At 48.4% G+C, this 25,287-nt stretch overlaps 1 protein-coding gene across 48 annotated transcripts in view; it reads right to left on the reverse strand.

The window, feature by feature from the left end:
* The window catches only part of CELF2 (CUGBP Elav-like family member 2), an 872,498-nt gene that overhangs the window by 252,364 nt on the left and 594,847 nt on the right, over positions 1-25,287 (reverse strand).

Consider the following 25,287-nt stretch of genomic DNA (forward strand, 5'->3'; position numbering starts at 1 on the left):
CGCACACTCATTTTCTGGGAGGATGGGGGTCAGGTGTCCGCGGCCTCGTCCCTTCAAGTCCCGGGCACATGGGCCCGTATCCCTCCTGACCCAAAGAGGCAGATTAACTCCTGTAAAGGAGGTTGTGTTTCTCCCCAGCGTCTTCACTCCTCTGCACTGACCGCACAGCCCCCTGGTCAAAAGAGGACACCTGAATTGGGGGGGGGGGCTCTGTCTCAGAGGCAGGGTATTTGGGAGGAGCCGGTGGGATGGGCGTGGCACCAAATATTCCTGCTGGGGGCTCAGTGCTTTGCAGCCTAGTCTCTAGTCTCCCTCTTCCAAAGGTTTCAGGTTTCTGAAGGTGATGCCCCTCCCTGGTCCTTCCAAGGCCACACATGATCTTACACACATTTCCTAAGGACTGTCAAGCTAGGGGGGACTCTGAGGGTGACAGTCACCTCTTGCTCAAACACAACGATCGCATTTCAGGGACTTCAGGGAACAGAAGAAAACAGAGGACCGAAGGTTCAAAGGAAACCACTCTTGGTTGTTTGATACACTTCCAGTTTTGTTTGGGTTTTTTTTTTTTTTTAAGTTTTTTACATACACAAGTACATGCGTGTGATTTTTCACGTGGCTTAAATCTCCACTTCTCATCCATCCATTCCTGTGAGCAAAGCCTCACTCACCCTCATGAGACATGTCGTGCAATTCTACGCAATCACTCAGTCCTCGCTGGGCTCTGGCCAAGAGAACAGTCAGCAAATATTGGGCGTTTTCTTGAATGCCCATTCTAATTTGAGATGGCTGTAAGCTACTCGACTAAGTGGAGACACTATAATTTCTGTAGCTATTCTATTACGGCTGGATGTTTAAGGTGTTCCTAATTCATCACCGTCATCTATCAAGCTCTCACTTCATTGCCTACCTTTCTAAATGACAAATCCATCTTCCCGTGTTCTCTTCCCAGGATGCCGTCAAAATATCCAAACATGTAACCGACACAGTTCTTTTTAAACTATGAAATACTAGAAGGAATTCGCTTGATTTTGTTTTTAATTGGGAAGAGGAAGAGAAGAAAGAGGAATGTCTAGGACTGGACGTGACTTCCTCTAACTGCCCTGCCTTCTCGCAAAGGCCCCAGTGGTTATCCTCCCACGAGGGAAGAAACGGGCCATTGGCCTTTCCAATCTGTATGTACAGAAAACTCGGCTGAGTCTCTGAACTCCGTGTTTTGCCCCTTCTTCCCTCTTCATCGGAATGCAATGCTCCAAGAGCTACTCTTTTTTTTTTTTTTTTCTTTTTTAGGGCCGAACCCACAGCATATGGAGGTTCCCAGGCTAGGGGTCCAATCAGAGCTACAGCTGCCGGCCTACGCCACAGAAACGCAGCATCTGAGCCGCATCTGTGACCTAAACCCCAGCTTATGGCAACGCCGGATCCTTAACCCACTGAGTGAGGCCAGGGATGGAACCTACGTCCTCATGGATACCAGTCGGGCTCTTGGCCGCTGGGCCACAACGGGAGCTCCAATGCTTCCACCTTCTCACCTCTCGCTCCTGCCACTGGCTTCTGTCTCCACTGGCCTCGGGAACTCCTCCCTGCGAGATCCCCCATCGCCTCCTCCCTCTGCTTCCAGGACCGCGTTCTCCCGAGCTGGACCCCATCTCGGGGCGGGGCACCCCATCTCCTCTGCACAGACCCCCTTCCTTGACCTTTCCCGCCATCTCCAAGCTGGGCGAGAATTCCTGGAATGCCGCTATTTGCAACCCCGCTGCCCTTCTCACCTCCAACCCAGCCAAGAGCAGAACAGACTGGGTCATCCTTACTGAGGTCAACGGCCACCCTCCTTGGAGGCCGATCGTGGGTCCCCAAGGCTGCCGCAGCCACCCTGCCCCATACACACACACACACCTGCTCTGCCACAAAGTGACCCTGCTGAGCCTCCCACCAAGAAGCAGGCCCTGTCCTCTTCCCTTGAATCTGGACTGGCCTCTGTGACTTCACTGGAGCCAAAAAAAAGTGGTGGACGTGGCCCTGTTGGACGTGGGGGAGCGTACAGCTCTGGCCTGGCTGGACTGGACACCCCCTCCACAGAACGCCCCTCCCTCTCTGAACACCCAGCAGCCAGGCCAACGAGGTGGGGAGGCCGGCAGGTGCTTCATCTCCGGCTCTGCCTGGCTTCTGAGCACCCCCACTTCTGTGTCCCTGTGACAACGCTCGGACCAGCTCCCTCAAACCCTAACGAGGCCTCGCCTTGGCAGAAAAAGGCTTGAACGAACTCTCCCAAGAGTTTCCAAAGCCCAGGCTCAAGGCCACATCCCCAGGATGACTCCCTGCCCCCCTAAAGGGCCCATCAGAGAAGGCTCAGGGCAGTCCAAGGAACACGCTGTTTATTCCAGCCAAGACTCAAAGACAGGGTCTCTGTGGACATCCCAGCCTCTGTGGGAGGGCAGGAGCCTAACTGCCACTCAGCCAACCCAGGTGGCTCCCACACGGCCGCAAACCCTCCTTCCCACCCTGGGTAACGGCCACATCCCTGGCTCTGTGGACCCCACTCATTCCCTTCTCCAGCCCCCCACTCTCCCTCGCTAACGCCTTTGCCTCCAAACAAACCCAAGTTCAGGTCACACTGGACTCGGCCTCCTACTGCAATAGCACATCCCTGATTAAACGCTGCCCGGACCACTGTAACCAGTGTCCAGGGTTGTTTATCTTGACACCGACAGGGGACTGAAGAAACTGGCAGGGATTCCATCCTCAGCCCATGGGGTCAGGTCCAGCGGAGGCCCCAGACCAGCCATCATCACCTGACCCCCAGATCCCAGAGCCACATGGTTATTTTAGGCCACGGAGTTTGGGATGACTTGTTACGGGGCAACAGGTAACCGCTACACCCGGCCAAACCACCAGTTCCGCCAGGCTCCGCCTGCTGCCCAGGGCCTTCGCCTGGGCCGCTCATCCATGGACACAGCTGAGACACACTCATTTTCAGAGCCCAGCCCCAGCCATTCACACATGGGCTCTGCTTCTGTGCTCTTCCTTCTGTCTCATCAATTCTGTACATTGCTGCATTACAAGGACGTTTAAAACCGCAGGTCTAACCCGGTCATGCCTTTGCCACAAACCCTTTCCTAGAGCTCCAACGTGTATGCAGAAAACTCCAAGCTCTTTAGCCCAATGCCAAGTCCTCTCTTATGTGGCCTCAGTGTACACTCTCCGCCTGCTTTCTCATCTTACACTGCCCGTTCCACCCGACCTGGATTTGTCGCTCCTCTTTAGAGGCGCCCAACAGCTTCCCACGGCTTTGCCTTGCTCGTGCTGCGGGCTCTGCCTCAGGTTTTTTCTTCTCATAGGCACAGGTGTAGGTTGGTGCCTCTTAATGCACAAATGCACCAGTGCCCAGCTCTGCCTTCCCCGGACGTCCCCAGCAGCTCATCGCCACCTTCATCCTGGCACCCCTTCCACCTCGTAGGAATGTTTGTGTCCACATCCCACCTCCTCATGCAGTAAAAGCACAGACCACACCTGGGACATCTCTGTGTCCCCAGCGCCTCGCACATGGCCTTGCACTTAAAGGGAATTCAGTTTCTCTGTCACGGCTGTGACTGTATCAGAAAGACACACTTCACTGCCAGGAAGAAGGTGACTCCTCTGGCCTGGAGATTTTTCTGCCTTAACACTTAATACCCACAAGTCAAGTTCAAGGTCAGGGGAGTGAGGACCTCCTCCTTCCTGAGAGGTTCGGGGAGAGCACCATTACTGCCCTTCAGATCAAAAGAGAAGCAGAGAGTGAAACATTAATTTTAGGTACACAGCCTCAAGTCTGGAGAAGCACAGACTTGGCAACGGTTACCCAGTGCCTAGCTGGTTGAAAAGGCCTGCACCAGGGGCCCCATTTCTATTGATGTGTTATTGTGATAGCTCAATTCCTCCCACTGACAGAAAAATACGGAGGCAAATCCCATCATGAAGGCGATGCATCTCATCCCAGGCCCAGCTGAAATGCACTGACATTTTGATAATAAAATGATGGGCGGGTGCCACCTGTAGTTATATGATCATAAAGCCGTTTCCCATGTCAATTGTGATGCCTGCAGAAAAGCCTCATTTAGGAGGGGAAGCTGGTTGCTCATTTCCTTCACCTGGGTAACCTCAGTTAGCACCTGCTCTAGCACCTACTTAGATACATGGTTTGTGCCAAAGAGCTGAGGGACCAACAAAAACAAACCCGGAACTATTAACAAAATGGCAAGAAGAACATACATATTAACAATTACCTTAAATATAAATGGACTAAATGCTCCAATCAAAAGATACAGACTGGCTGAAAGGATACAAAAATAAGACCCACTCCCATATATATACACTGTATAAAGAAGATGTGGTACATACATACAATGGAATATTAGCCATAAAAAAGAATCAACTAATGCCATTTGCAGCAACAGGGATGGACCTAAAGATTATCATACTAAATTAGTGAAAAACGAACATCATATAGTATCACTTACTGCAGAATCTAAAAAAGGATACAAATGAATTTATTTGCAGAACAGAAACAGACTCACAGACTTTGAAAAACTTGTTATTACCAAAGGGACAGGTGCTGTGGGGGATGGACCAGGGTTGGGGATTGGCACATGCACACTGAGGTATATGGAATGACTGGCCAACAAGGACCTGCTGTGTGACACAGAGAGCTCTACCGGATATTCTGTGATAAGCTATGTGGGATACAGAACCTGAAAAAGAATGGAGGTGTGTATATGTGTAACTGAGTCACTTTGTTGCACAGCAGAAATTATCAGAATGTTGTGAATCAACTCTACTTGAATAAATCTTTGAAAAATGGGGAAAAAAGAAATTAAAAAAATATATATATGGGGGGTTTTTAGGTTTTAGATCATCTGGTCTCATGTGTTCAAAAACTGCTACCCTCCAGACTCTATCGACACACGCAGGAAACCCATCTCTTTTCACCCATCCGCCTCCACTGGCTACTCTGTCCTCTTGGCAGCTGACATCTGAAAGTCTCATCTGAGGTGACCCACACGGCCTGCAATCCTAAAGCAATTCACCAAAGTCAGCAAAAATCCTGAAACCCAAACATCAACTTCATAGACACAAGGGATCATCCTGTGCTTCCCATTCCTGCCTGGGTGCTCTTCTTAAACCCCATCCAGAGGCTGCAACGGCCCAGTTCTCCTGTCTCCTGTGGCCCAGGGTCTCCCCAACCCACCCGGTGGCAACACAGTGACACACAAGCCAGACAGTGTCTCCAAGCAGATCCAACACACCTCAGTCTTCTTCGAAGCCCAACCCTCGAGGATCAATTTCTCTTCCCACTGGGTGCTTCCCCCACCTCTTCCGGCCCCTTTAAGAAGGCAGGAAACGCCTTTCCCTGGAACGTGCAGAAATACATTTTTAAATGAAATTTTATTTTGGTCTTGCCATGCAGGAAGCTATTACCCGTCCGTTGTTATCTTTATGTGCATGATTAGGAATAAGAGCTGATTTGTGAAGTTATCTATTGCGGGAAATAATCAAGATTAATGAGCCCTGTGGCACTTGCTGAATGCCTTGGGAGATTTATTGCTCAGGCTGTGCATTTCTCTCCTGGTGTTGTTGGGGCTGTCAGGAGTTTTTTCACACATGCAAATGGAGACACAGATTAATTGTGCAAGAGGAGAAAAGCTCTTTCAGTGTCACCCAATAGAGCGGACTGCCCAGCCCCACCCTCCCGACACCACCCTTTTGCATCACGTAATGATGTTGGAGTCTCCTCCCCATCCTGCTTTAGATCCAGGTAAGGAGTGTTTAGCCCAGATGGTGGTGCCTGGACTGTCCACTAAGAGTCCTTTCCAGAGCTGAGATGTAGCCCAGATGGAGAGAAGAGATGGGTGCTAAAGCTGCAAAGGCCGATGGAGTGTCCATCACTGGCTCAAGCAGGGAGATGCTGCCTTCTCCTCTGGGGAACGGCCCCGCTGCTCTAGGGCTGCTGTAGACGGCAAAACCGCTGCTGCGGTGCAGACCGACCTTCGCCCGAACGTTGGATTGATTCAGGAGCATTCTAAACCCTATGCCTCTCCAGTAATGTGACAGTGATCCAGGATCCGCATGGAAACTTCGGTGGTTTAGCCTCTGTACTGTACCACCTGCAGAGGCAATATGAAATTACAAGGACTGCTTCCTGACCCAAGGCAGATGGGAGGCAGGGACAAAAAGGTCCCAGTGACCAGATCGCATTTAGGGGACGCAGACTGAAGTGCTAAGAAAGGCCAAAGATGTCGCTCTCTGCCTGCCCGTGTCTGAATCCAGCTCTGCTGTGGGCACCCTCAGCCTCCCCTCCTGCCGCCCCCTGTAAATTCTTTGTGCCTCAATGGCCCACGTGTCAACTGGGGAAACTAACAATACCAATATAACCAGGTGGTGACGGATTCAACAAATTAACACATGTACCAGTGATCAGGAGAACTTCAGAAATATCAGCTGGTGTTGTTCTTTTTAAGTAACAATTTGTTGGCTGAAACTTAAAATCTCCTGGGTTCAACCTCTACGTTCCCAGGTTTTTTCAATCGGCAGAAGGAGGGCATGACAGGTGAACCCCAATTCACCCATTAACAAGTCCGGCTTTCAGACTCAGATCAGTCACCATTCAACTGCATGAAGCTGGGCAAGGCACGCTGTGTCTCTGAATGTAGTGCTTCTATTGCTACAATACAGAATTGGAAAATGACTCCAAATGTCTTCAGTGACGCTATGACATACATCTTCAGGTCACACACGTGTTCTTTTTGCTCCCTTAGGGGGAGAAACAGCATCAAGAGCGAAAGTAAAAATCAATACCCGAAATTTTACGAGTAGAAGGCAACCCTAACAAAGGTACCTCTGAATATGGAGAAGATCACTGCATTGCCAACGAATAAAACCACAGGGTATTTATTTGCAGAAATTTTAAGAAGTCAAAGCCTCTAAAAACTCACTTTGCAAAACACTGGAATAGCAAAGTGTCCCAATAGGATACTTTTAATGGGCTCCAGCTTGCATTTCCATAATGATATTAAGAGGATCATTGAGTTTATTTAAAAGCATATATACTGATGACCTTAGCAGTTTGAAGATAATGGCCTTTTTGTTGAAGGGGGGTGTGTGCTTCTCTAGACCATTAATTTTCATAGTCTCTTGGCAGAACTTAAAAATATTTTTTTTCTTTTATCTTTTTCCCAGGGATTTGTTAGTTATCAGGTAGAGTCTGAGATGTCTACGCCAATAGCAAATTGGCTAGTTTTTTAAGCAATATATTGAATTTCAATTTAAAAGCACAAATCACTGCTTGTAACGTTCAAAAGACTGATTTTTTCATTTCGCTCTTCCAGCCCTACCCTTTCTACTCTGCCTATTAACATATTGCATTTTTCAGGCCCTGGTTAGATTCTAAGACCTCATCTTTAACATCCAAATGACATTCTTCTCTCCTTGCTCAGGGCCCCAAAGCCTTCCCAGTATCTAATGCAGCGGTCTGAGCATCGCACTTCGCTGCGGGCTGCTACCTTCTGTCACACAGCCCCCCAAAGACCCCAAGCCTGGAGACTATCTCCAATCCACATTTATTCAAAGACATAACTAATCACGTGTCTGTGTGGTCCCCTACCTGTCCAACAAGACTAAAAATGCAAAAACTATGTATCAACTCCTGCGTTTCCACCACAGTTCCTGCCCCACACCATCCAGAGAGCCGAGGCTCAGTATGAGGGGTAGTGTGAAATACTTTCGGTTCTTGGGGTTACATCCGACTAGAGAACATGAAAGCAGATTCTTCTGGATTCCTCCCTGTCCTGGAGGGAAATGAATTATCCAACTGGTAGCTTGCTTTTCTTCTTTTGCCCATGGCGTGCAGCAGCTTGATGTGACATATCAGCTCCCAGACCAGGGACTGAACCCTGGTCACAGCGGTGAACAGCACTGACTTCTGGCCACTAGACCACCAGGGAGCTCCCAGTCGTTTCTCTTCTTTGCCAAAAAATCATCTTCACAGACCACTGACGGTCAGCCTGGACTGGATCTTCACAGGGGCTGGGACCTACCATGAACCCCTGATCCGTCCTGGGGTTCAGCCCGCCGGACTGAGCGAATTTGAACTGGTGAGACTGGTGATGGAAGGGGGGGAGTGGGGATCTGGTTACTCCCTACGGCAGGCTCTGCTCCAAAGCCCTCTCCATCTGTCCTCCGATCTACTCCTCCCTAAGTGAGAAGAGCATCATTCACCCCCCTTTTAAGAACAGAGAAGCCGAGGTATAGAGATGCTGAGAGGCTTGTCCGCCTAAGTGATGGGACCAAGATTCCGATTCAAGCTGTCTGCATCCAGAGTCCTGGCTCTTGACCCTCAGATGTTACTGGAGGGGTCAGGTGACAAAGGCATTTCTCACCCATGCAGGACAAGGGGAAGTGGGCATGTGGGCAGCACAAGAGGCACACACTTCCTTACCACACACTTCTGTGCAAAACTCAAGTTACCCTCACTCACAGTGATGACAGAAACACACCCAACTGTCACCCTGCAACCCTCAGCACCAGTCTCTCCACCTCGGTCTTACTTAAATTCAATCACAGTTTAAGTTCAAAGGTTCCCATGACCCATTCGCTGCTCGAATCAAGAAGCTGAAACACACATTTGTTCCCTACTGCTGGGGATGTGCTGGTTGGCACAGCCCCCAACCATGGGCATCTGTCAAGATGCTAACAGTCCTTTCACCAGCTCCTTTTTATTTCCCTGCTAGAGGTGTCAACTGTCAACAGATTCTGTGCTGTGAACACAAGGGTCCCTATGACCTCTGACCTCACCGCCGTCAACAGAGAAAATCACAACCGAAGCAAAGGACGCGTATGGGGATGGGACCTGGGGGTGGAATCCAGCCTCAGAGGTGACTCTCCTGGGAAGGGAGAGAAGGACCATTTCTCCCCTGTGGAGGTGGAATTCTTTATCCGGCATCTACCGGGAGGCGTGAGTAGAAAACGGAAAACCTCAGCCCCTTCGAAACAGCATTAAGACACGGCGATTTCATCACAGCTGTGACTTGTGACGTGCAAAGGCCGGTGCGACAGGAGCTCCTCGCGGCCAGCAGAGCTCAGCTGTGTTTGCCCGGCGCTTTGGCGGTCACTGCTGGCCACACTCAGCATCTCAGACGCCACACGTTCGCTCCACCGGGGGGCAGACCACCAAGTCACAAGCGTGGGAACATCCAGAGGCTGCCACGCACTCCGGGCCAAGAGTGGAAAGAATGGAGCTTGCAGCTTCAACTTGGAAATGCAAAATCCTGGCTCTAAAGACCTGTCATCAGAAAACCATAGCGGTTTTAGAAGGGGAAGGGATCCTGGAGCTCATCGACGTAATCCCTTCACTTTCCAGAGGAGACAGAGCCGGGCGCGGGAGGAGCGGGTCATGCGGTCACGGCCAGCGGAGTGGAATCTCGAACCCCAGGTTCAGGCCGCCTGGGCACACGGGCCCCAAGCGGCCGCCAGTAAGTACTCTGTGGTCAACAGCTGGATGGCCTGGGAACCTAGAAAACCTGGACGGAGAGTCTGGAGACGGGTGTCACCAGCCGGGCCAGTCACGGAGGTCGTGGCTCCCGTTATTTCCACAAAAGATAGGAGTTCGCCCGCTGGTTGCGACTGGACAGTTTTCCCTTCTTTTTCATTTTTGAATGATTTTTATTTTTTTCCGTTATAGTTGGTTTGCAGTGCTCTGGCAATTTTCTGCTGTACAGCAGTGACCCAGTCCCACGTGTATGTACACATTCTTTTTCTCACTTTATCCTCCATCGTGCGCCACCGCAAGGGACGAGACACAGTTCCCAGTGCCACACAGCAGGCTCTCACTGCTTATTCACTCCAAAGGCAACAGGCTGCATCTACTAAACCCCAGAGTCCCAGCCCATCTCACTCCCTTCCCCTCCCCCTTGGCAACCCCACGTCTGGACAGTTTTTCTTTATTGTCCTCTGTTGGGAGGTGCTAAAGGCTGGATGCCGCCTTGGGGTGGGCCTTCGGGGGAGTCATTACAGTTCTGCACTCTGAGAAAGCAGTGGGGCTTAAAGGGCGTGGGCGAGGGAGCGGACGGGGCTGGGGGTCAAAAGCTGTGTCATCCTCCTCACGCCTCTCCTCCGAGGCACCCGTGGCTCCGCCCGGAAGCACGGAATCCAGAGTCCCAGGCCCCAGCCCACCGCAGTCCTGACCATTCTGTGATCAACCAGCCAAAGGTACAGGCACACCTCAAAGTCCCTCGAGGGAGAGACAAGTAGGCCAGGGTCGTATGCAATTCGCTTCAGAATGAATCCTGTCTTGCTTTCCTTCTCCACGGGTTAAAGATGTATGGAAGAAAGCACCAATACAATCGGGAAATGAGAGTCTAGGGAAACACGTCAATAAATGAGCAGTGTGCCCCGAAAGGCTTTCTTTCCTAAGAGCTGCACACCCGGAAACCCTTTAGCAAGTCTTGTTCACGGGGCGGGACAGAACACATCAAGCACCTTCGAGAAAAATCAATCCACAGACTCTTCTTCAAATTTTCATCTATTTCTAAAAGAAGCCTCCATGAGAACCTTTTTAGAGGTTCCATCAAGTCAGCTTAATGAATTCTTTTTCCTCACTTATTTCCTATCGCGACCCTCCCGGGCTCTGGCTAGTGTCTTGAACCAGTTGGTGCCAAAACAGTGAAGCAAGGACCCGAGGCAGAATCTCCACCTTTCCTGGGAACCCATCTACTGGGAACGGAACTGCTCTGGTTCTAACATCCTTGAGCCAGGACCTGAACGTGGCATTGTCCCAACAGTGCCTCAGGTGGGTGTACCTCCATTTAGTGAACGTGGATGTGAGTTAAACTTGAATTTTCAAGAGGCCCTCTTTCGATTATGATACTGAGATTGAGACATCTGGACCTGCAAGGTATCTTCGCCCTTGGCCCCACCCCCCGTCCTTGGCCTTTGCCAACCTAGCAGATAGGAAATTGTTCAGGCAAAGTCATTTTCCTCAAGGTGCCCTCCTATCCAGCTGATGCTGCCTACCAACAGGAGATCAAGCCCTGCTACACGAAAACTTCTATCTGTAAGGACAAAAAGTAAATGAGTGGTTCTTCCCTGTACTAAAGAATTTACTACAGGATTAAACTTGTTCCCTTCTCCAAAACAAGTCCCTTAAAGCATAATTTTTTAAAGTTTCTATGAAATGGATGCTCAAACAACATGTGAAAAGTTCAACACACACCTATTTTTTTCCCCCAAATAAATACCAGACCAACTCATACTAACAAAGCCAACTTGAAAACTGAAAACAGAAGCATGCTGAAACAGACAGCTCCAGCCTGCCTGCCTCTAGGAACTGGCAGCTGGCTAGACTTAACTCTAATGACAACAGACAGGGATCAAATCACAGCTCAAACAGTCTTCTTTTCATTAAGGGAATATGAGGACTTCGATTCCAATGAAAGGCTGTCCTGGCAAAGGCTGGTCACCGTTCCCCTTCACCTCCGGAGCCGTGCCTTCCCCTCGCTGCCTGTTTTAAATTAAGCACCTAGATGAGGTTCCCTCTATAACACACAATGGAAAAGCCCTTCAGTATTGGACTCAGAACCATACACAAATTATATTCGCAGAAAATGAGTGTCTCACAGAGAGGAAGGTAAGGGTTAATCCATACAGAAACTTCGAAGTCTGAAACTGGCTTTGCCGGAAGTTTACAAGGGCTGCCCACCTCTCCACGTCTGTGAGGGCAGTGAACCCATTTTCTGGGTAATGCTGGGTGAATGGCCCACTCTCTATTCCTTGTCTAGTAGAGGAAATAATCACGGCCACATCCCGCTAAACGCATGTAATCCTTCACTTGTAAACGCACGGATTTATTCAAAGATGGAAAAATGACAGGGAACATTAAGGGGTCCCCGCTTGAACCATTTGTACATTACCCCACTTAATTCTCGTCATCAGTCTGTATTACTTCCATTTATTTAGTAACTGAAGTGGCTGAAGAACTTGCTAAGGTGACACTTGGCCAAGCCAGCATCTGAGCTAGTGTCTGACCAGTGCCACCCCCTTCTGGTCCACCTTACAGCTCTCACCAATCCAGCCCAAACATCCCTAAACCTGGCAACAATTTACAGTGGTCTGTACTCCAGATTATTCAGCCAGATTCATTTTTTTTCTTCGTGTGATGAGTCGTACAAATGGTGAGCAGCTAAAGATCCCACGGTGTCTGGTTTTTATTACTAGATGCTGTTGCTATTTGCACTGTATCATGCTAATTCTGACCATACACAAGGATGCAGCCAAGTGATGGCAAAACTGACCCAAGAGAAGAGGCTGGGTGACCATTTCTTTCTGTTCTGAATAGAAAATTCCATGGATGGGCAGTTTCCCCTCCTTTCTGTTGAAGGGACTGCTGTACATCAACCCCCAGAGCAGAGCAGGCAACAAAACCAAAGTCAGCAAACAGATGGATTCTCAAGAAGCTACGGAATAAGAGAACACAAAGGTGACGGGACTTTATTTCAGCTCAATTCTAAAAACTTAATGAAATTAACATGTTTTTTCCAGATGCCCTCCCCTCCCCCCAGTCACCTTGAACAAGTTGAAGCATGCTTTTGTTTCTGGAGTTCCCGATGTGATGCAATGAGTTAAGAACTCAACCGCAGTGGCTCAGGTCACTGCAGAGGCGAGGGTTCAATCCTCAGTCAGGTGCAGTGCATTAAAAGATCCAGTGTTATTGCTGCTGCGGCTGTGTAGGTCACAGCTGTGTCTCGGATTTAATCCCTGGCCAGGGAACTTCCTGGCCATACAATTTTTAAAAATTTTCAAAAAAATGCATGTTCTTGTTTTCACGTTTAGGCCAATAAATACAAAAAGCATCCTTAAAACCACAGACAGGGCAGGAAGGTAAAACAGAAAAGGTCTACATTCAGCGAGTAAAGGACGAGCAAGTCTCGCACACCTCCGAGGTACACACAGAATGCAAATAACGGCTGAAAGGAGGCGAGATCTGCTCAAGCGAATTCATCAACTGTAAAACAAATCTCTTCTCGCCCAAAAGTGTTTGCTTACTTAATTCTTATAATCACATCCCATTTACACGCAACATGGAAGCAGTACGGTTCAGAAAGACAGGGACACGTCCAGAAGCATTTGCACTTTGCACTCCCAGATCCTTTCTCTGGAGCATCCAAGGGTCTATGGTCTTTCCCACAGAGGTCAAGGCTATGTAACGGGGGAGAGAATACAGAATGATTTTCGGGCTTTTTCTGGGGGTGGGTGGTATTTTCTGTATGCAGCACAGGAAAAGACAGAGTACCCCCTCCCCTCCACACACACTTTGGTCATCTGATACCATCATGCATTTATCAAGCTTTTTTTTTTCCCCCTATTTCTTTCTCTTTTGGCCACCCTGCAACAAATGGAGGTCCTGGGGCCAGGGGTCAGATCCGAGAGGTCCAGCTGTGACCTGAGCTGCAGGCTGCGGCCACGCCGGATCCGTAACCCACTGTGCCAGGCCCAGAACCTGCATCCCAGCGCTCCCAAGATGCCGTCCGTCCCGCTGCCCCACAGCAGGAACTCCTGCATTTACCACGCTGTGGCTGGGTACCTAAGTCTGTCCGGTGACATTTCTCCCTCACCATTCCGAGGAGTAACTGGGTAGGGGGTACAGACTGATTTTGGAAGACGGAGACTTCCGAGGGGATGCAGGTTTGCCATAAATGAAACCGGCGACGCCAGAAACCAGCCAAGCACTCGAGAGAGGCCGGTGAAAAAAACACCTGCAGGCAAAACCGCTCTCACCCAGGACTCGGCATCAAGCGAGTCTCCGTGGGCACTTTTATTACAGGCAGACCCTGCTCAACGCTGGGAAAGCAGCGGATTCGCTCCCTTCGTGGCCGTTTTCTCTGGGCCCAGCTTCGGTTTATGAAAGAGGAAGCGCCCAACCCCGGCTGCCACTGCCGCGCATGCCCACAACCCCCTCAGGATAACACGAGGAGGAGCAATTGCACCGCAACCCAAAGAGGAAGTTAAAATTGTGGCTGCATGTCTTGAGAAGCTTTCAAATACCTTGAGCTAGGAGGCGGGGGAGCTGCCCTCCGAGGGAGGCGTGCAACGGAGGTCGCATCAGGGGCCTGGGAGAGGGAAGGACCTTGAACGCGCGGAAAGCGGTCCGCTCTCAGCAGCCTCGGCAGGTCATCTCCTACACTAACTTGCATTTTCCAGTCCATCTGGTACGTTTTTCTCAAGAATTATTTTGGGCTGTTGCTGCCAGACTGCTCACACGCTCTGAGAGGTGTTATGTGCGTCTCAAGCCCAGCGGAGCCGTGTGCAAAGCACTGCTGTCTCCTGCCGACACCCTGTTCTACCCCTCGCGGGAAGAGCTCTGGGGTAGAGTCCAGAAGAGTGAAGTTCATGTCACGTTTATGCCGACAGGACAGTGCAGATTGGGGGGAAGGGCTAATGCACCTGTCAGGAGGCCCGGCGCCACGTCAGGTATCTCTGCGGGCGCGTGGGAGGACATGGTTAACGCACTCAGCAAGTACTAACTTTGAAACTAATGCCTCTCCCGGTTCAACATGAAATGTTTTTCTTTTGTCTTATGAGGGCCGCACCTGAGGCATATGGAGGTTCCCAGGCCAGGGGTCGAATCACAGCCGTAGCCACTGGCCCAGGCCAGAGCCACAGCAGTGTGGGATCCGAGCCACTCTGCGACCTACACCACAGCTCACGGCAACGCCGGATCCTTAACCCACTGAGCGAGGCCAGGGATCGAACCCACAACCTCATGGTTCCTAGTCGGATTCGTTTCCGCTGAGCCACAACAGGAACTCCTCAACGTGAAATTTTACTGATAGAACTAATCATACGTATTTTGGCAGGGCTCGGAGGGCTCGCATCCTTTTCCAGGAGGCAGAGGAACCCACACTCAGGATTGCGTATTTGGAAGACACAAACGTCTACCGCCAACAGGCTGGCCTGATGACTTCTGCTATTTTGCTCTCATTTATCATGTCAGGTCTCTCGCTACAAAGGCCTTAAAGAACACCTTTAAAAATGGGACTAATCAGAACTGACCCACAGGCTGATTCAGGAGGTTGGGTTTGTTTTTTTTTTTTTTTGGCCAGTGGAATATTTGCTCACTTAACCCGAATTTGACTTTAAGAAAGAAGAAAATAGTAGCAGTTGTTGTTACAATGAAAACATCAATCAAAACTGCATAAGCGAGGAGAAGCCTTTGGCTGTGGTATTCTCACCCCCTCCTCCCATCTTTTCATGGGCTATTTCTACCACCACTGGGTACACTGAAAATGTGGTATTTCTAATGATAACCCTTGTCTGTGGCTGAGCTCCCGTCGCCCAGGAGACATGACCTTGTTGCAGAGTTAATGGTTTTTAAAAGTGGAAAGAGGAGCTCCCACTGTGGCTCAGAGGGTTAAGAACCCGACAGAGTGTCGGTAAGGATGTGGGTTTGATCCATGGCCTTGCTCAGTGGTTTAAGGATCTGGCGTCGCCACAAACTGCAGCATAGGTTGCAGAGGTGGCTCAGATCCAGAGTTGCTGTGGCTGTGGCCTAGGCCTGCAGCATAAAAAGAAAATAAAATAAAAAACCCCCTCAGGCCACATTTATCCAGCTCCTGCTGTAGGACAGATCAAGGCTACCCCCTCGCAGGGCCAAGGGACTCTCACAGCACTGCCTTTTCACTTAACTGCCCAAACAAAAAAATGCCGGCCCTTTCTGCCTGTCGCTGAATCTGGACTCTTGAACTGCCTCTCAGCATTCTACGGTAGAGGCCCCACACAGCCTTCTCTGCACCCCCATACCCTCCCCTCCATCAGGAGGCAGTCTGCTTTGGTTAAGCTCAGCCAATATTATCAACAAGCTTCCTCTACCTGTGACAATAAATATTCCACCTACTTGAAAAAATAAACTTCTGTCTTTAATGTTTATCAGCCATCTTACTGGAATTGTTTTCTAAACAAGAGATGATGACTTCTCTTTCTGAATAATTCAAGACAATTTAAAAAACAAAAAACAAAAAACGAATGTTCTGAAAGAATCAGGGTTTTCCCGCACTAAAAAAGTATGCTGGTGCATCACTTTTTAAAAAGCTTTTTTTAAAAAGAGGAGGAAGAAGAAAAGATTTGTGTTTTGCTCCTTCTGTGATGTTAATCTGGGCAGAAATTTAAAGATTTCTGTTCACTGAGATTTTGATCTCACAACAGCACTTTTTTTCCAGCCCACAGTTTCCAGCCATCATTTCATAGTCTCTGCTCACCTGGGGTTTTTATCAATATCACTCTTCATTCCTAAGAATTCTATCAGGTTCTCACCCCATTTCACCCCTGCTGAAGGATGCCACCTGCTCTGCTGCAAATATTTTATCCCCTAAAGACAGGTCTCTAGAAAATGCGAAATCAAACGGCAACAAGGGAGAGAAAACACACATGCACTTTTTAGACCTCAGAAATCTGAATCTATTTATGCTCACAGCATTAATCCAAGCTTCTTCCTAGGTCATGACAGATAGAATAAAGCACTCTAACAGCCTGGTCCTGAGCATCAAATAACCATCTCACAATCCTTCCTCTTTTTTTTTTCCTTGCTTTTTAGGGCTGTACCATGCGGCATATGGAGGTTCCCAGGCTAGGGGTCGATTCGGAACTACAGCTGCCAGCCTACACCAGAGCCACAGCAATGCAGGATGGGAGCCACGTCTGTGACCTACACCACAGCTCACGGCAATGCCAGATCCCCAACCCACTCACGGAGTGAGGCCAGGGATCAAACCCGCGTCCTGACGGATACTAGTGGGATTCGTTTCTGCTGCATCACAATGGGAAGCCCCTCACAAACGTTCTTGATCACATCTTCCTTATACACAAGGGCACCACACCGAGCGAACACGTGCCCCTCCATAAGATGCTGTATCACAGACCACTCTCTTCACTGAGCCACTCTCACAGTAACCTTCAATTACCTTTTTCTACTGAAAAGGTGCGCGTGTGCCCATGTGTGCATGACGAGCTAAATGCTGCAAGGACAAGGTGCAGTGGCACTAGGCTGCCTTTCACTGTTCTGTGCAAGAAATAGAAACACGTCTTCAGATGACTTACAAGCATCCCTTATAAATGTGCAAGCACACAGCAGGGGCTCCACCATGCCTCTGCCACACAGGAAGTCCCCAAGGAAGGAGGGGACAATCATGTGGCACTTGGCAAGGGGAAAGATCAGGCCAAGATCTTTGGAACATCTTCCCATGGTAACAGCAGTAAACCAGACTCTCTTGAGAACCATCTTTTGGTTCCCTTCTGTGTCCAAGAGCTTTTGTTTGTAGCCCAACTGGGAATCTACTTGTGAAGCCATTTTCTAGGAGAAAATAAACTCCCCAACTCAAATGTGCCACTTAAGATGAACTAATGGCTAGCTGCATTCAGAAACTAGTAAATCCTTTTGCTCTAGATATTTTTACAGAACAACAACCCATTGCTCCAACCGCTGGGCAAGGTCACCGGTGAGTTTTTACTAAAGAAGGATCTGCGAACGATGCGACTGATAAGAGCTTAGTTTCCAAAATATACAAATGGCCCATACAGCTCAATCATAAAAAAATCCAATCAAAAAATGAGAAGACCTACCGAGACAGTTCGTCAGCGAAGACACACAGGATGGCCAACAGGTGCACAGAAAGAGGCGCCCCACCACTAGTCATTAGAGAAACACAAATCAAAACCACAATGAAGCACGACCTCACACCAGTCAGAAAAAGCCTACAGGTAGCATCTGCTGGAGAGGGTGTGAAGAAAAGGGAACCCTCCTGCACTGTTGGTGAGAATGTAAATTGGCATAGCCTGTATGGAAATTCTTAAAAACTGAAAATGGAGTTGCCATATGAGCCAGCAATCCTACTCTTGGGTATGTATCCGGACAAAACCATTAATGCACAAAGACACATGCACCCCAGGTTCACAGCAGTATTATTACAACAGCCAAGACATGGAAGCAACCTAAACGTCCATTGACAGAGACATGGACAGAGAAGACGTGATACATAAACACAACGAAATACGACTCAGCCAGAAAAAAGAATGAAATAATGCCATTTGCCATAACATGGATGGACCCAGAGACTATCATACTAAGTCAGTCAGACAGAAGACCAATACCAGATGCCATCACTTATGTGTGCAATCTAAAATAGGACACAAATGAGGAGTTCCCATCATGGCTCAGTGGTTAACAAATCCGAGTAGGAACCATGAGGTTGCAGGTTCGATCCCCGGCCTTGCTCAGTGGGTTAAGGATCTGGCGTTGCCGTGAGCTGTGGTGTAGGTCGCAGACGTGGCTCGGATCCCGAGTTGCCGTGGCTGTGGCGTAGGCCAGCAGCTACAGCTCTGATTTGACCCCTAGCCTGGGAACCTCCATATGCCACGAATGCGACCCTAGAAAGGGCAAAAAGACCAAAAAAAGACGCAAATGAACCTGTCCATGAAGCAGAAAAAGCTTCAGAGACAGAAAACAGATTTGCGGCTGCCAAGGGGGAGGGTGGGAGAGAGGAAGGGATGAATTAGAAGTTTGGAATGAGCAGCTGCAAACCACCACAGAGACGATGGACAACCAACAAGGTCCTACTTTATAGCACAGGCAACTATGTTCAATATTCTGTAGTAAACCATAAGGGAAAAGAAAAAATTTAAAATAAATAAGAAAGAACTTAGCACCCCCCCCAAAAAAAATAAAACAATCTACAGAAATGGGTGCTCTTCTATGTAGATGTTCAAACACAGATGCCTCTGCTGGGAGGCGCATGGTTACACCTTGGGCAGCATTTAGAACGGCCGCTTCCCTCTCAGCCGTAGTTGATATATGTTTGTGCTGCGTGCCTTGTCTCTGCCTACACCAGCATTGCCAGGAACATCGGGTCACAGAGTGACTACAGGGAACAGGGGGGCATTTTTTAGCCTTTTTCAGAGAAGAGCAGGTCATATTTCCACACTGAATATTAATGAAGGAAACCAAAGAACACCAACCAGAGCGAGGCTGGAAATCTTTCCTTTTAATTCCATGTTGCTCCTAAGCCTGTGCCAAGATATTTTGAGAATGGAGGTATTCTTTTCAATGATGACATCGGACTTCAGAAGGGAGCTGACACACTTTCCAAGAATGAAGAACCAGGCGAGAAGCCAAAGTCACTATGTAATTTCCAATCTTTGGCTATTTCTTTTCAAACTCCCTTGAACAGGAATTCCTACCCTGTTCAAACTAAAACAAATGTTTGGTCCATTATGCAGTAAGAGTTGAACTTTTTGGTACCTGAAGACTGAGAATATACAGAAGGATGTCAAGTGTTCTGAATTGAGTACCATGGTCAAAATTATTATATTATATTTTTTGCCTTTTTGTTTGTTTTTTAGGCAACATACAGAAGTTCCCAGGCTAGGGGTTCAATTGCAGCTACAGCCACTGGCTTATGCCACAGCCATGCCAGATTCAAGCCGTGTCTGCAAACTACACAACTCATGGCAACGCCAGATCCTGAAACCACTGAGGGGGGCCAGGGATTGAACCCGCATCCTCATGGATACTAGTTGGGCTTATAACCTGCTGAGCCACAATGGAAACCTCATGGATACTAGTTGGGCTTATAACCTGCTGAGCCACAATGGAAACACCCTCAAAATTATTTAAGTGATCAAAATAGCAACAAAAAGGATAAAAAACAAATGTGACACACACGCACACGCATATATACTTCAGTCTACAGCTAACGCTTCATGTGCCCAAGGACTTTAGAACTTCTGGTAATACCTCTGCAGTCTTCTCAGGGGCACAGGGAGCAGAGACTGGAAATTATTCCTCTAACATAAGCTTCCGAAATGCCAAGCCTCCAAGTTCTGTGACTCAAAATATACAAAAATACTCTGACTTAGTCTACCTTTGTTGTACACCAAGCCCCCACCTGGGACGTGCACTGATTCTCGTCATCAGACCCTGAAGGGCACATGGAGTTTTGCTGGCGCAGGCAGGCGCCCAGCAGGCCTTACCCCAATTTTATCCCTCAACACACGCTACGAGGTTGGGTCACTCCCTCTGCTTCCCAGAGGACAAAACGGAGGTTCGGAAAAGGCCAGAGTCAAACATCTAGGAAGAGCTGGGATTCAAACCTTCTGGCCCCGGAGACGCACGCCTTTCCCGATTTGTCTTCCAGGCTGGCTATCAGCTCAGGCAAACTAACCAACTGCCTTTCGTCTGGCTCAGTTCCAATCTGCCACGGGCTGGTCTGATTAACATGAGTATTTCATCAACGTCTGCTCACTCACAACACTCGGGGGATGAGACCCGGCACGACGTCCACCCCCGGGGCCTCCTCCGCCCCCAGGATCAAACGTGGCAGGCACACAGCGGGGTCTCAAGGGGGGTCGTAGAGAAAGCGGTCCCACCTCGCTTCTGTTTTTACCACCACACTCTGTGAAATACGTGAAACTGCCCGTTTTTGCTTCCGAATTTTTCCCTTTAAGATTATTATGTACCTTCTTTCTTTTTGTCTTTTTAGGGACATGCAGCATGTGGCAGTTCCCAGGCTAGGGGATGAATCAGGGCTGCAGCGGCCGGTCTACACCGCGGCCACAGCCATACCAGATCCGAGCCACTCCTGTGACTTACGGGGCAGCTCACAGCAACGCCGGATCCTTAATCCACTGAGCGAGGCCAGGGATCAAACCTGTGTCCTCACGGATACGGGCTGGGTTCTTAGCCTGCCGAGCCACAACGGGAACTCCGTAGGAAATTTTCTTCTCCCCTTCTGCACGATCCTTGCCCAGAGTGAGGGGAAGAAGGATTTCCCCCATTTCTACTGGGGGCAGGTAGTCACCTGTCCTGCTCTGTTTGGTTCTGAAGTTCTCAAAATGTTGCCAAGCGAACATGAGTGTTCTCATTTCACAGCTGGGAAACGGGGATTCAGAAGGTGAGATAACTTGCCCATGATCAGAGAATCAATACAGGAAAACAGAGATTCAGATTCAAGCCTGATCTGCCTCTAACCTGTGAGCTCTTCCTTCCCCTCACACACACACTTGGGAGCCAACGTTCTGTTTGCTTTACAACCACCTGGAACAGGCATTTTTGGCCTTAGAAACAAGGGGTACTGGGGGATGTCTGAAGAGCTATTACTCAAGCAAGATAAACCGATATTTAGATTTTTTTAAAAAATTTTTTTCTTTTACGCTGGTGCTCTCCCTGCCTTGTGCGGAGAATTTTTTTTGGCGGGGGTCTTTTTTTGTCTTTTTTAGGACCGCACCAGCGGCATATTGGAGGTTCCCAGGCTAGGGGTTGAATTGAAGCTGTAGCCACTGGCCTACGCCAGAGCCACAGCAGCGCAGGATCCGAGCCACGTCTGCGACCTGCACCACAGCTCATGGCAATGCCGGATCGTTAACCCACTGAGCAAGGGCAGGGATCGAACCCGCAACCTCATGGTTCCTAGCCGGATTCGTTTCTGCTGCGCCAGGACGGGAACTCTGTGGAGACTCTTCAAAAGTGGGGCCAAGCCACCAGCCACTGATCAGCTGCCAATGGCCTTAGAAAACCGCGAGTCGGCACCAATCTATTCCTACTAACGAGGGGCTGCAGATCTCGCACGTGTCGGGGGGCAGACTGCCTCGGCACATTCAGAAAGTCAGTTCCCCCAGGAGGGATCCACCTCTCGCCAGCGCCTGAAAAATCCATTCCCAATGACTATCAAGGTGCTTGTTCCCATAAACTATAAAGGCTTTGACTGAGCCCCGCTTTTAAATTTGTTCAATATGCGCACATGGACAGGCTCCTGAAAAGAGGTGACTCCTTGGCACTTACGTGGCCTCAGACAGTTCCTTTAAATGCTCAGGCTCCTCCGCTCTCCATGCAAAAGCAAATTCACGGGACCCTAGGGTTTACAGCCATTCAAAAGTTAGCATGACACTAAGTGACTAGCAGTGGGATGCAGGAGAGGACTGGGAGTGAGGGGACAGCACAGACTCGACTCCCTCCTTGTCGCTTCCGCCTACTGGTCTCACTGTCATTTCCATTTCCCCGGTACCTTTGTTTCTAAGGGTATCCAGCCTGCCACACCTCGCCCTTGCCCTGCTCCCATTTTGACAGCAATGTGTCAAAAACAACGGCAGAAGCCCCTTCGGAATCCAGTGATGCAGGAAGCCATCACATTAGCTGTTCACTGGGTATCAGATGAACTGATGTACTGAGTTTATTTCTCCCCATCTCCCCCCAAAAAGTATCTGAGACAGCTTGGTGGCAAGCCATTTCCCTCCAGCAGCACCGTCACGTGCTGTCAGATCTACCAGAAGAGACCAAAAGGAACAAAGAGCGAGTCTCACGATTATGCAGAAGGACCCGACAGGATTAAGACACACTCTTGCACGCACAGTGCAGCGCGTGAGTTTCGGGGACAGGGAGCGATGCTCTGTGGGGGTGATGGCCCCCTGGAATCCAGCACACACCGACCGTCTCCAAAGAGGAAACTGTCTCTAACAAAAAGTGTTTCTTACCAAGTTATCAACAGAAAATGAACCTTAAAATATATAAATGGCTTAACTGCTCAAGTCCTTTGACACCAAGGCACTTCAGGCTAATAGAAGATAAGCTTTAATGGGTTATGGGAACTAGTCTCGGTGACAAATGATACATATGTCTTTTTTCTCCTTGGATTTTTTCATGCTTTTTATTTTCCATTATAGTTGGTTGAGAGTGTTCTGTCAATTGCTACTGTACAGCAAAGTGACCCAGGCACACATACACATATACATTCTTTTTCTCACATTATCCTCCATCACGTTCCATCCTACGTGACTAGATAGAGTTCCCTGAGCCACACAGCAGGATCTCATTGCTTATCCACCCCAAAGGCAATAGGTTGCATCATACGTCTTGATAAAGAAATATTCCTGGAATTTGGACCAGCCTGCTTATAGCTTGTGTGGTATTTTTCTGCCCGGGCTAATGTCAGCTGACTCTCTGGTCGCTGGAGAGTCTACTGTGCCAGGCTCAGCCCAACTCCAACAGCAAATTTCCATCTCCACGTCTGCAGGTCACTTCATCTCATCAATGAGCTGCTATCTGGGTCAGTTAAGAGTCTCTGCCCACTTGAACATGCGTTTTCTCTCTGGCGTTCATGCTCTATGTATCAAGACTTCAGATAGTTATTGGGGGATGAAGGAGAGAGAAAAATCTGGTGTCAGGATACAGAAGAGACTGGGATAATCACACTCAGTCTGAAGCGCAACAACTCAAAATACCTGAATAATTTAACATCTATCTTTCCCGAATGATGAGTTTGCTTTTCAACTGAGTCACTTTCACGTAATTGAGATTATACCTGCTTTACCTACTGCTTCTTCCACAATATCACACTTTTAAGGTTTGGTTTTGTTTAACCAAGAAATGTTTGCTTTTAACCTTCAAGCTTAGGGTTCTAGAAAAATAAAACATACAATTTGTTTTGTTATACCAGGCAAACAAAACCAAATCTTTTGGCTACAAGGCTAATCCTTGGAGAGGAGAGCAACTTGCTGAAAAAAGTGAAATAATCCAAAATACTGCATATGGTTGAGGAGAAACAAAATACAAACATCAGAAAAAGCATCAAGCTCTATGAACTGATTCTGCCCGCCCAGCCCAGACCTAAGAATTGGGTTAAATCTACCAACGAAACGAGAGGGTCCTGTTGGCAATGAGAAGACGCAATCATCTTTCGCCAAATCTAGAAACACAAACTCCAGGAGGAGGGGCCATTCGTGCAGGATTTACTCAACAGACTCATGAATGAACGGATTCCCGAACTTCAACTGCAAGAGTGAACACAACTCCACTGGGTGAACACTCCTGGGCAACTCTCCTCAATCATCTACACAAAATGCAAAAGGCACACACACTCAGGATTCTCCTTTCAGAAAAGCTGACTTTCTTACCTGGTTCGACTGGGACCCTCGTACTAGCATTTCTAAAGAATGACAGGTGACGCACACGTGTAGCCAAAAACAAAAGCCACCTAGCACACAATGAATTCTTAAGTCTAAACCTTTTTACCGAAAAACGATGTTTTATCTATATTGACAAGCCATAAAAAACAAACAACTAGTGTCCCTGTTAAAGACATCTGCCATACTTACATCACACCAAGAGAATCAGAATATTCAAATTTAAAATCACAGAGTATAGTCTAAGAAGTTTCCGTTACTATCTGGTCAAAAAATAAACATTAATATGGAATGACCGGCCAAGAGCGACCCACTGTAGAGCAGAGAACTCCACCCAATATTCTGTGATAATCTGTGTAGGAAAATAATAAGAGAAGGGATATGGGGAGTTCCTGTCGTGGCATAGCGGAAATGAACCCGACTAGGAACCATGAGGTTGCAGGTTCGATCCCTGGCCTCGCTCAGTGGGTTAAGGATCCAAAGTTGCCGTGAGCTGTGGTGAAGTTCACAGACGTGGCTCAGATCTGGCATTGCTGTGGCTCTGGTGTAGGCTGGTGGCTACAGCTCCAATTGGACCCCTAGCCTGGGAACCTCCATATGCCACAAGTGGGGCCCTAAAAAGACAAAAGACAAAAGACAAAAAAAAAAAAAAAAAAAAAAAAAAGAGAGAGAGAGAAAGAATGGATGTGTATATTTGTATGACTGAATCACTTTGTTGTACAGCAGAAATTATCACAACCTTGTAAAATCTACTTCAATAAAACATTAAAAAAAAAACCTTCTATCTATGAGGCTTTAACTTCAAACAGGATCCCAAGTCATTTTACACATGTTCCACACAGCACCTGGCACACAGTGGTGTTTTCAAATAAAAACCAATAAATAAAATTCTACAGCTTAAATACTGACATTGACATGTTTCTGTGTCCAGATTTTATAGATAAATGACAAATATTACAGTAGCTGCTGGGCCATCTCGAATCAGCATTTCTCACTGAACAATGTCCAAGCACTTCACGGACACCCCATGAAAGTAAGTACGGAAAAGGTGGGCCCCCCTTACACGGAGCCCATCTCTCAAATGCCATCTCCAGGTACATCCGACAAGATGGCACTCCAACTCTAGGCAAAGGAGAGAGTTCCCAGCAGCAGATCCCAGGCTGTGAAATTCAGAGAACATGAGGACATGGAGAATCCCCACCGTATAACACAGATCCAAATACGACTTTTCCTGAAATTATTTGGATTGTATGACCAAATCTGGCATGGGGGGTGGGGTTCTCACTCCTCAGAGGTGCAAAATGCCCTCTGGATCACGAA

This window comes from Sus scrofa, chromosome 10 (assembly GCF_054392235.1).
Source record: "Sus scrofa isolate SSC_HxYL_T2T_F1_AM1 chromosome 10, Sscrofa_HxYL_maternal_Yorkshire_Landrace_v2.0, whole genome shotgun sequence".
Lineage (NCBI taxonomy): Eukaryota > Metazoa > Chordata > Mammalia > Artiodactyla > Suidae > Sus > Sus scrofa.